The 9,750-nt window shown below is 32.3% G+C and overlaps 1 long non-coding RNA gene across 1 annotated transcript; it reads left to right on the top strand.

The window, feature by feature from the left end:
• Positions 1 to 317: 317 nt before the first annotated feature.
• Positions 318 to 4,042, top strand: LOC113625565 (uncharacterized). Its single transcript, XR_003434719.1, has 3 exons — positions 318 to 412; positions 702 to 808; positions 3,929 to 4,042. It is a non-coding gene; the product is annotated as an uncharacterized LOC113625565 (long non-coding RNA).
• The last annotated feature ends 5,708 nt before the right edge of the window (positions 4,043 to 9,750 follow it).

Below are 9,750 nucleotides of genomic sequence, written 5' to 3' on the forward strand. Positions count from 1 at the left end.
CTTTGGTTTGTTATCTTAGATGCCCTTTAGGTATCTAAGTGTCTGGACAGTGCTCAGACTGTACTTTCTATCCAAAGGTATCCAAAGCCACTTTAGATGCAAAATGTTTAAAGTTGACCTTTGCTGCTGCCAAAATAGTAGCCACTGGAGGCAGTCTGCAAGATGGCATCTTAGGTTTCTGAGGAAGAAATTAGAATACACAAAGGGGGAGATAAGTGTATAATTACATAATGTAGATTTCGTATTTACATTTATGGGAAAAGCAATAATTAGTTGGCTTTTGGTTTTAAATGGAAATAGCCACTCATTGGGAACTAATTACTCTAATCTCAATTTATTTTACTTTAGATCATTGTGTGATGAAAGCAGTTATCCAAAAAGTTCTCCAGATGGAAGGAGTGCCAAGTCAGAGGTATATCACACGTTTCAGTTCTCTCGGAAGAATTTCTCTTTAATGGCTTGTTTTTCTTTCTTTCTTAAAAGAAAATTACAAGGTACTTTCTGCCATCTTAAAACTAAGTGTTTAGTCAAATGAAATGGCTTTTCTGTTTTTGAAAATGCTGTGTGATGCTTTAATTTAGGTTTCCAGAAATGCAGATTGAAAATCTTTTATTAACTTAAAGTATCTTAATTTCCAATGAAGATCAAACCCTCCTAAATTACCTGAAACTTAAATGGCATATTTATCATTTCTGTCTCAGTACCAGTGGATAACTTCTCCATCGTGAAGGAACCATCCAAAGCTGCTAGACAGAAAAAGAGAACTCTAATTTGGGGAAGTGATCGAAAAGGAAAAGCTACGATTAGAGTTGGTAACTCTTTCTGAACTTATACCCCTTTTGTTTTCTGGTGTGCTAAAATTAAAGCAGCCAATATTAACCACATGCATATTAGGAAGCCTATGATTATTTTGAGACTTCTGAGAATTTATAGAATATAGATATAATAAATGAATTTAAAGAGATGTTAATATTAACCAACATTATTGTTTGGATCTCATAAAAACTTCGTTATTTTGAAAATATTTCCTGGTTGATAATTACTTCTGACACTTTGCAATTGTAATTTGGGGTGCACTTTGATGATAATTTTAGTAGTGGTGCTTTTGAGGAATGATTTTTTTTAAATGCAGAATTACCTTTTGCGCTACAAGAAACAAAATTTCTTCTCAGTTCCAACCTTCCCATTGTTTCCTGCTTCTTTCTTAGAAATGCTTACCTAAATTTTTGAATCAGGTAATATCTTGTTTCTGTGAATGATTAAAAAAACTTGAAATATGTATGATCCTTATAAAAGACTTCTACAGACAAGTTTATTTACCTAGATTGAACATTTTAGAAAACCATTTTCTAAATGTTTACTGTAATGTATATTTAATTTTCCAAATGGTAGTTAACCCAGGATTTTACAACTAAGCCTATTATTTTGTTATGAAATGTAATTGTAATAGAAAGCTTTTAAAAGCCTTTAACAATCAGTGGTGTAAGTTTCACATTCTCCTGAATATATAAATTTCCTAGAATTCACTTCTACTGATAACGTTTGTATTGTTTCTAAGAGACCTTAACTTTTTATTTTCTGGAACATATTATGGTTAGTCACAAATTGTCCTTTTTTGTTGGTGATAAGAATGAATAGCAGGAGCAGCATTTGTGAAACCAAATCTAATATGAAACTGACTCTTTCTTGTGAGTAACTTTGAATTTTGAAACAGCAGAACAATAAGGTTTAATATAAAGCAAAATAAATGTTTTATGTTTATGATCTGCCAATTTCCCAGAAAGAGTTTTGTGGTGACTTTAGTTATATACCAGATACATTAAAATCACCAATGGACAACACATCTTTTATTCAGGTGCCCTCTGAAAGTTTTAAAAATTTGTTGACTTAATATCACTGAACGGTCCACTTTAAAATGGTTAAAATGATAAATTTTCTGTTTTGTGTAGTTTACCACAATTTTTTTTAAATGTGTTGTTTGAAGATTTGGGTGTTTTATAAAGGTATTGTATTAGCATAAGAATGAAAAATTTAAAAGACCACCTCTAATTCCATTATCCTATCAAGCAATATTTACATTTTTATTTTCTCTTCCTGCTGTCCATAAACATAATTCCACGTAGCTTCAAAATAATTTGCCATTCTTCTCTTTTCATACTAAATTTAAATTCTATGATTCATAGTTATACTTTTTAACATTGTATTTACAAGGTTTTAATTGAGTTGGTCAATTTTTTAAATTGGTGAAAAACTGGAAATAACCTAAAATAAACTATTGTAAACATCTTCATAAATACAGCTTTTTTTTTTCTACTTAAAGATGTATTTTTGTTTTTGTTTTTGTTTCTTGTGGTACGGGGCCTCTCACTGTTGTGGCCTACTCCCGTTGCGGAGCACAGGCTCCAGACCCACAGGCTCAGCGGCCATGGCTCACGGGCCCAGCTGCTCTGTGGCATGTGGGATCTTCCCGGACCGGGGCACGAACCCGTGTCCCCTGCATCGGCAGGCGGACTCTCAACCGCCTCTCAACTCTCAATCCAGGTTTTTGATTCTCTATTAATCAACTTGCTTGGACAATAACGTATTAAATAGAAGTTGTTAAGAGTGTTTATGAAGTCAAAAAAAAGCTTATGATTGTCTGCCAATTGTTATTTCAAGAGAGTGATATTTTAATAATGAAATAGTACATACAAAGAAAAGATTTGTGGTATCACACTAATTAGATATTATTATTAAAAATTTATATCACGTGTAAAGTATTCTTAAAATAGCTAAGTTGACTTTTGCTATGATATTAGAAATGGAAATATATATAAATAAAGCATGTATATTAGGAATTCTGTAAAATTAGTACCTGGTGGTATATAAAAGGGCATCATGGAATGAGAAGAAAACAGTTAAACTTTTTTTTTATTTAGCATGATTCAACAAAGTGGAAATGTAACTGAAATATACAAACTCATTGAGCTATTTGAAGAGTAATTTTATTTCTTGGGCTTTTTTTTTGTATTTGCCTCAGTTATTTGGAGACATAGAGGTAAGCCAAATCAGTATCTGGCTCTATACCTAGATCCAGGTGAGTATAGGGGTGAAATAATGGTGTGAATGGCGTCACATTTATATTGTAATTATGTATGCCTAAAAAAAAGATGGGAACTTTTATTAGAAATTTTTTTTATCGCCTAACAAGAAAAGTGTAATTTAAATTACACTTAAATTTGTATTTAAATTACACATTTAAATACAAATGTATTTGCATTCGTTTCTGAAAGTAAAGGAAGGATATACACATACAAACCACATGCATACAAACATTTTTTTTTGATGGTAATTAAGTTAAAAAACACAATATAATAGCACAAAATGAACTGAGCTCCTATATATTTTTAAGAGGCATGTAAATCTCACAGGATCGTGTGGTGATTATCAATAAGCTACATCTATGAAATATTTGTCCTATATTACCACATACACTCCATTTTACCCTGCATCCTAATGGTGCTAAAATATAGTAGAAAGAAACAGCATAGCACAGGGAGATCAGCTCGGTGCTTTGCGATGACCTAGAGGGGTGGGATAGGGAGGGTGGGAGGGAGGCTCAAGAGGGAGGGGATATGGGGACATGTGTATGCATATGGCTGATTCCTTTGTTGTGTAACAGAAACTAACACAGAATTGTGAAGCGATTATACTCCAATAAAGATCTATTAAAATAAATAAATAAAATAACACAAAATATAGTAGCTTTGAAGGATAAATATAACCCTTTTAACCTATGATGTTTGTTTTCAGTAAGTTCAAATTAAATATTTAAATGTGAATTTTAATATGTGGCTTGTTCTAAATAAAATATTAACACGTAGGTCTAGTTTTTGCAACCAAATATTTCATATAAAGATTCCTTCTTTTCATGCTTTGTCAAACATAGGCTTGGCTGCAAAGCAACCTGTAAGTAATGGAATGAAACACTCTGCTGGTAAAGAATGTTATGGTCCTGAACCTCTACCACCTGGTGTGTCTGGTTTCTGGCCGTGGCGTACTGCAGAACGTGGAAAAAGTATAGACATTTTGAAGACTTTTCTTACAGAATCTTGGCTTAATCTGATAGGAGAATAACCACATTTTGTTTTATTTTGTATTCATTTGATTTACTGGTGAGCTTTACTGGCTGTTTGTATTCATTTGGCTAGTTGGTTAATGACACCGTGTGTCCATTCTTCTGTAGTGAGAGTTTGTAATGGTTGTATCATATCCTGTCAGATCCATATGTCTGACTTGCTATTTCTGTATGTCATGGGGTGTTGAAAGACTCCAGTTATTTTAATGTGATGGTCCACTCAACACTTAAATAAATGACTCATGATAGTTTCCTTTCATGTAATAGTTTTTAATACCTGTGCTTTTGTTTAAATGAGTAGGTTGTTCAGCCCCAGAACTACTAGAAGTCATGATCATTTGTTTTGGTTTATGTCTGACGTTTTACCGCGAGAGTTCTTGGCCATCATACTTTCATGATAGGTTTTTAGTATGTATTCTCTATTCACTCATTGTTTGAATTTGTTATTATTTGTATCCTAGATAACGGTACGTTTGGGCTTCCCTGGTGGCGCAGTGGTTGAGAGTCCGCCTGCCGATGCAGGAGACACGGGTTCGTGCCCCGGTCCGGGAAGATCCCACATACCGCGGAGCGGCTGTGCCCATGAGCCATGGCCGCTGAGCCTGCGTGTCCGGAGCCTGTTGCTCCGCAACGGGAGAGGCCACAACAGTGAGAGGCCCGCGTACTGGGAAAACAAAATATTATTCTCACATTTCAGTTATTTTTGAGGGCATATGATCTAAATCTGTTTTATATAGACAGAGAGATGCTTGATAAAAATCCATGGAAATGTGTGCTAGAATCCAGAAATCCCTGAAGAATCTACTCAGCTAACATATAGCAATATTTTCTTATAGGAATATTTTGTTCAAGTTTATGCATTATAAGTACAGAAAAAAGGTAATAAACTGGACTTTTGAATGAAAAGATTAGCAGAAAAACAAATTTTAGTTAAATCATATCATAAGGAAATGGAATAATAATTCCAAAATATTTTTATAAAGGAGATTTATTAAAAATTAACATAATGTACATATATGTATTGTATCCCTATTCTGATTTTTAAACTTTAAGTCCACAAATAACATAAGGTTTTGTTCTTTTAGGATATTAAAACACTGAGAAAAAATGAAATTATCCTTTTGCAACAAACAGAAAATATTATGCCAAATCTCATATCTAAAGTTTTTATCTTTATAAATAAGTGTGTTTTGTTGCAATATCATTTGTGGAATAAGTAACTTTGTAAAGGTTAGTTTACATGCCAAATCTGATAAGACACCATAAGTAAGAATATAAAACATTTTGATAATATTCTGTGTAAGAACTATAGATATGAAAATATTCTATGATATTAATAATCATATTCATTATTTGGCCTTATGCTATTTGGTTTATTATTTGGCATTATGCTATTTGGACAACTGGCTTGAAGACTGGGGGGAAAATGAAAAATTTTTGTTCTATTTCTAATTGTAATCTTTACAGGATACTTGTTTTAAATAGACAATTTGTTATGTGTTTGCAATAATATTTATACCACTTGCAATCATTCAATTGAAGTACTATTATTTTATTACTTTTTAAAAGAATATATTTAGCAAATATTCCCAGAGCATCAATTTTAATATTCTTATAGATGAACATAAAAAAATGGAAAGGATTGTTTTCCATGACTATTTGGTGGTCCAAATATTTTTCTTTTGAGTACATTTTATATTTCTTCTTCTTAAGAAGAATGACATTTTATTAAATATTGACAATAAAAAATATTTTATTTTTAAATAAAATCTTTCTTTTTCAATCATATGCTTTCTTTCAAACAATTAGTTTGCACCACTGAAAGGACATCTTCACACGTGTTTCTGGGGAATGTTGCATTTATCTCTTGGGTTACATTACTCTGTATGAAAAAGTTAAGGATTTGGAAATTTATTTTACTTCTCTATTATCCTTTACTAGAAAAGAACTTTTTGGTTCAAAGATGAAATTTTTCTGGAAATTCCATGGGAGTATTAAGTTACCTTGGACTAAACTGAATCATCAGTGATCATCTTAGCTGTCAATGACCTATAGATGACATATTTATCTAATTAAAAGATGTCTTATTTTGAAAGAAACGGTGCATTGTGCATAATTAAAAAATTGGAGTCATTGGCTTATTAATCTAATGAAGCTAGCCTATGTCATTTATATTACTATGTGGAGAAGTTGTTTTATTTGCAATTAACAATGCTGTATATGAAATGTTAATTCTTGATAAAGAACATAAAAATTAAGCACATCATACTTTTTCAGAGGAAATTTCAGTTCTTTGCTATATACCCCTGTCACTTATTTCTGTTACTAGAGTATGAAACACTTGTATACTGTTTTTCACTAACCAGTCCCTTAGACTTGCACACCAGCCATCCATTCATCCTATTCTATCCCTGTTACAGAGATAAACATGCATCCCCTCCTCAGCAGTGATGTTGGTTCAAGCTGTAGGCATGCGACATGATCCAAGTATGTCTGTGTCATTTCCTAGGAATTTTCAAATTGTTTTGAGGATGAAGTCGATTCCTTTTCCTCTTTGATCACAAAAATCTAAGAATATAAACCTAGGAAATAGCCAGCCATGAATCCAGCTGACTTGAGATCATAAAACCATCAGCGAAAAACAGATAAGAGAATAAAAAGTTTGGCTCCTTACCCTCCCAGAGAAACTGGCACAGGGGAACACTATCTTGATCGATATTTACATTTCAAAGTGATGGCTCCTGGGTCCTTGAAAAAGACATTCCTGGATTGTAAAACCAGCAAGAAACTTTTTGAAAGAATTTACGTACACTTCAAGGCACAAAGAAAGACAAGTTTTCTCAAGTAAATAGTTTAAGAAATGGAAGAGGAGGGACCTCTGTGGTTAGGCCATTTGGAATCTGTAAGAGCTGCTATGAGAAAAGGTCAGGAACCTAACAGCAGCAAGAAGCCTGCCTGAGGTTTAGTCAAGCTGACAGAAATGTTAAGGTCTTCTTGGACTTTATCTCTTGCAGTTAGTTTAAAATCCATGGCATTGTTGATTTTAATATTCTGGCAAATTCTTTTGTGGGTAAATAGAAAAGACAGCAATCTTAATAAATCCTAAGCCAAAGTGACATCAAATATTTGTAAGATTTTGAATGCTAAAGAGACAAGATGAAATATCATTATCATATGCATAAAGTCTTCTATTTTATGCTTATTGTTTGGTGTCCATGGATATATCATCTGCCTTGAAGCCTGGAGAGTTTTTAACTTGTTTTGCTGTTAATAATTAACAGGAAGAAATATTTCATGTATTTTATTGCAATTGTATGATAAGATATTTAAAATAGAATGTGAGTGGCTGGGTAGTTCAAGTATTAGGGAAAAGTGCAAAGCAGCAAGGGCCACACAGCCAGTGTTACTTCCTTGGGCCTGTGGCCTCCAATTAAGAATCTATCATAAATTCCTTCACTTTAGACATTTTCATAAAATATCTGAGAGAGATGAGTCAGATGATACAAATAAGTTACCACTAGACAAAGCTATAAACTATTCAATATTTGATTTGTGTGTTTTTGCCTTTCATTGCATTTTGTCCCCTTTCCTCCTTACTGTCATTCTTCTTTCTTAAATGTGTGTGTGTGCATGTGAATCAATTATGCAGCATATATGCCAATCTTTTCATGTCAATGATTCTTAAGAGAACTCCCCAAAAATGTGTAAGAATCACTTGAGAAGTCTCCTCCCTAGTTATAGTTCTCTGTCCTTTCACTTTTCTAATATTCATTTCAGAGTGCTTAATTCCCATTTGAAAATTACTTGCATAATGGGAACTGTGAAATATTTCTCAAGTTTGTCAGAGTGGTGAAAAGAATTTTGGGGACCACTATGGTAATTTATTAATTAGTAATCAAGACACTACTTAAAATAGCTCTCTCTTTTTTCATTTCAGTATAACAATAGAATGTTTTCTTCAAGGATATAGAGAATATAATACTATATTATTCTGGCTTTTTTAATAAGAGATTTTTAAAATTTAGAAATATGCACTTGCCTTAGAAGGTAGCTTAGAGTTAATAAATACAAGTGTAAAGGTGGAAAGTAAGCTTGAAATTAAGTATGGAAAGTGAATTAGTATAAGCAAAATCTTTCTACATAAGTCAACCATAAAGAACCCTATTAATTAGGTTCTACAGTTAGTTTATCTCTGGCATTGAAGTTTCTTAAAATGGTTAGAGGTAAAATTAGTAAGCAAGTGATATGAAAAATCTGTATCATACATGTGAACACTCTACATTATACACTGCATTGTGAGATGCTCAAACCATTACAGGTCTTGCTGCAGTTGAATTTAACCAATAGAAAGCAGTTTTCTGTCTTCCTTCTCATGCCTACTCACTAGCATAAGCTCATTGAGTAATTTACATGTCAACTTGTCCACCCTATTTAAATATCTCTCTCCTCTACACTCTGTTTAGATCTTCCTCTCTCTCTCTCCCTCTCTCTCTAATACATATAATCATAGTCACCTAAATTAAACACACCTATGATAAATGTCACTGTTTTCTATCTAAGTTTCTTTTGTGTCATCATACACGAGAAATCTATATACTAATTTACTGAAGTAAATTTGAACATTTAATTGATATTTAGGTAAATTTATGAATAATGAAAAGTTACTCTTATTTGCTATAAAATATGTAAAACTTACACATGATATCATGCTATTGATGCACTAGAGGCTTTACTAAATGTCAAATCGTTTATCATGTATAAAATAATTACCTTGATGAAAAACAAGCAGAAACAAAATATTTCCTGATAATCTGCTCAAGATTTATATTTAACAAGAAAAACTCTTAATATTAGTAATTTTCAGCCCAGTTTCCTCACATTGAAAGAGGAATTGATACAAATAATAATGGTGACACACAGATGTGGTGATATATTCCTCTAGAAAATCTCACTGACTTTCAAATAATTAAAATACAAATTTTCCTTGTCACTCATTTTTTGTTCGGCCCATATAAGAATTATGAGATGATGATGAGTAAGTCTAAATTAATTTCTATGAATGTGACTATATACTTTATTAATTCACTTATTAGAGAAGCAGATATCTATTGAAGTCCTCCCTATCTTAAGCAATATGACAGGTGCTAATGTAGAGTAATGAAAGACAAATAGTATGACATTAAATAATTTTTAAATTTATGATATTCAGTTGTCTCTAGGTATATCTAAATAAAGTCTCAATCAATTCACATTTTTTGAGAAATACAAAAAGAGAAAAGGCAATAGAACTACTTCTATATTTTTAAGTTGATTAAGTACATCAGGTAAAATTAGTCCTGTGGTTTTTGAAAGCCTAAGTATAGTCTTTGATTCTGACATTTATATTGCAATCAATACAATATATGCTCTCCTATGGTAATATCTACATTAAAATATTTGTAGAAGTATGAATAAAATCTCATAGATAAAATCTGTAATCTCTATTGTAAAGCTGAGTCACAAATGTGTTAAAGAGTTTGATAGAAACCTTCAAGATGGTGGAAGAGTAAGACGTGGAGATCACCTTCCTCACCACAAATACATCAGAAACACATGTGGAACAACTCCTACAGAACACCTACTGAACGCAGGCA

Source organism: Aethalodelphis obliquidens, unplaced genomic scaffold (assembly GCF_003676395.1).
Source record: "Aethalodelphis obliquidens isolate GAN/ISIS:26980383/991018 unplaced genomic scaffold, ASM367639v1 scaffold16, whole genome shotgun sequence".
Taxonomy (NCBI): Eukaryota; Metazoa; Chordata; class Mammalia; order Artiodactyla; family Delphinidae; genus Aethalodelphis; species Aethalodelphis obliquidens.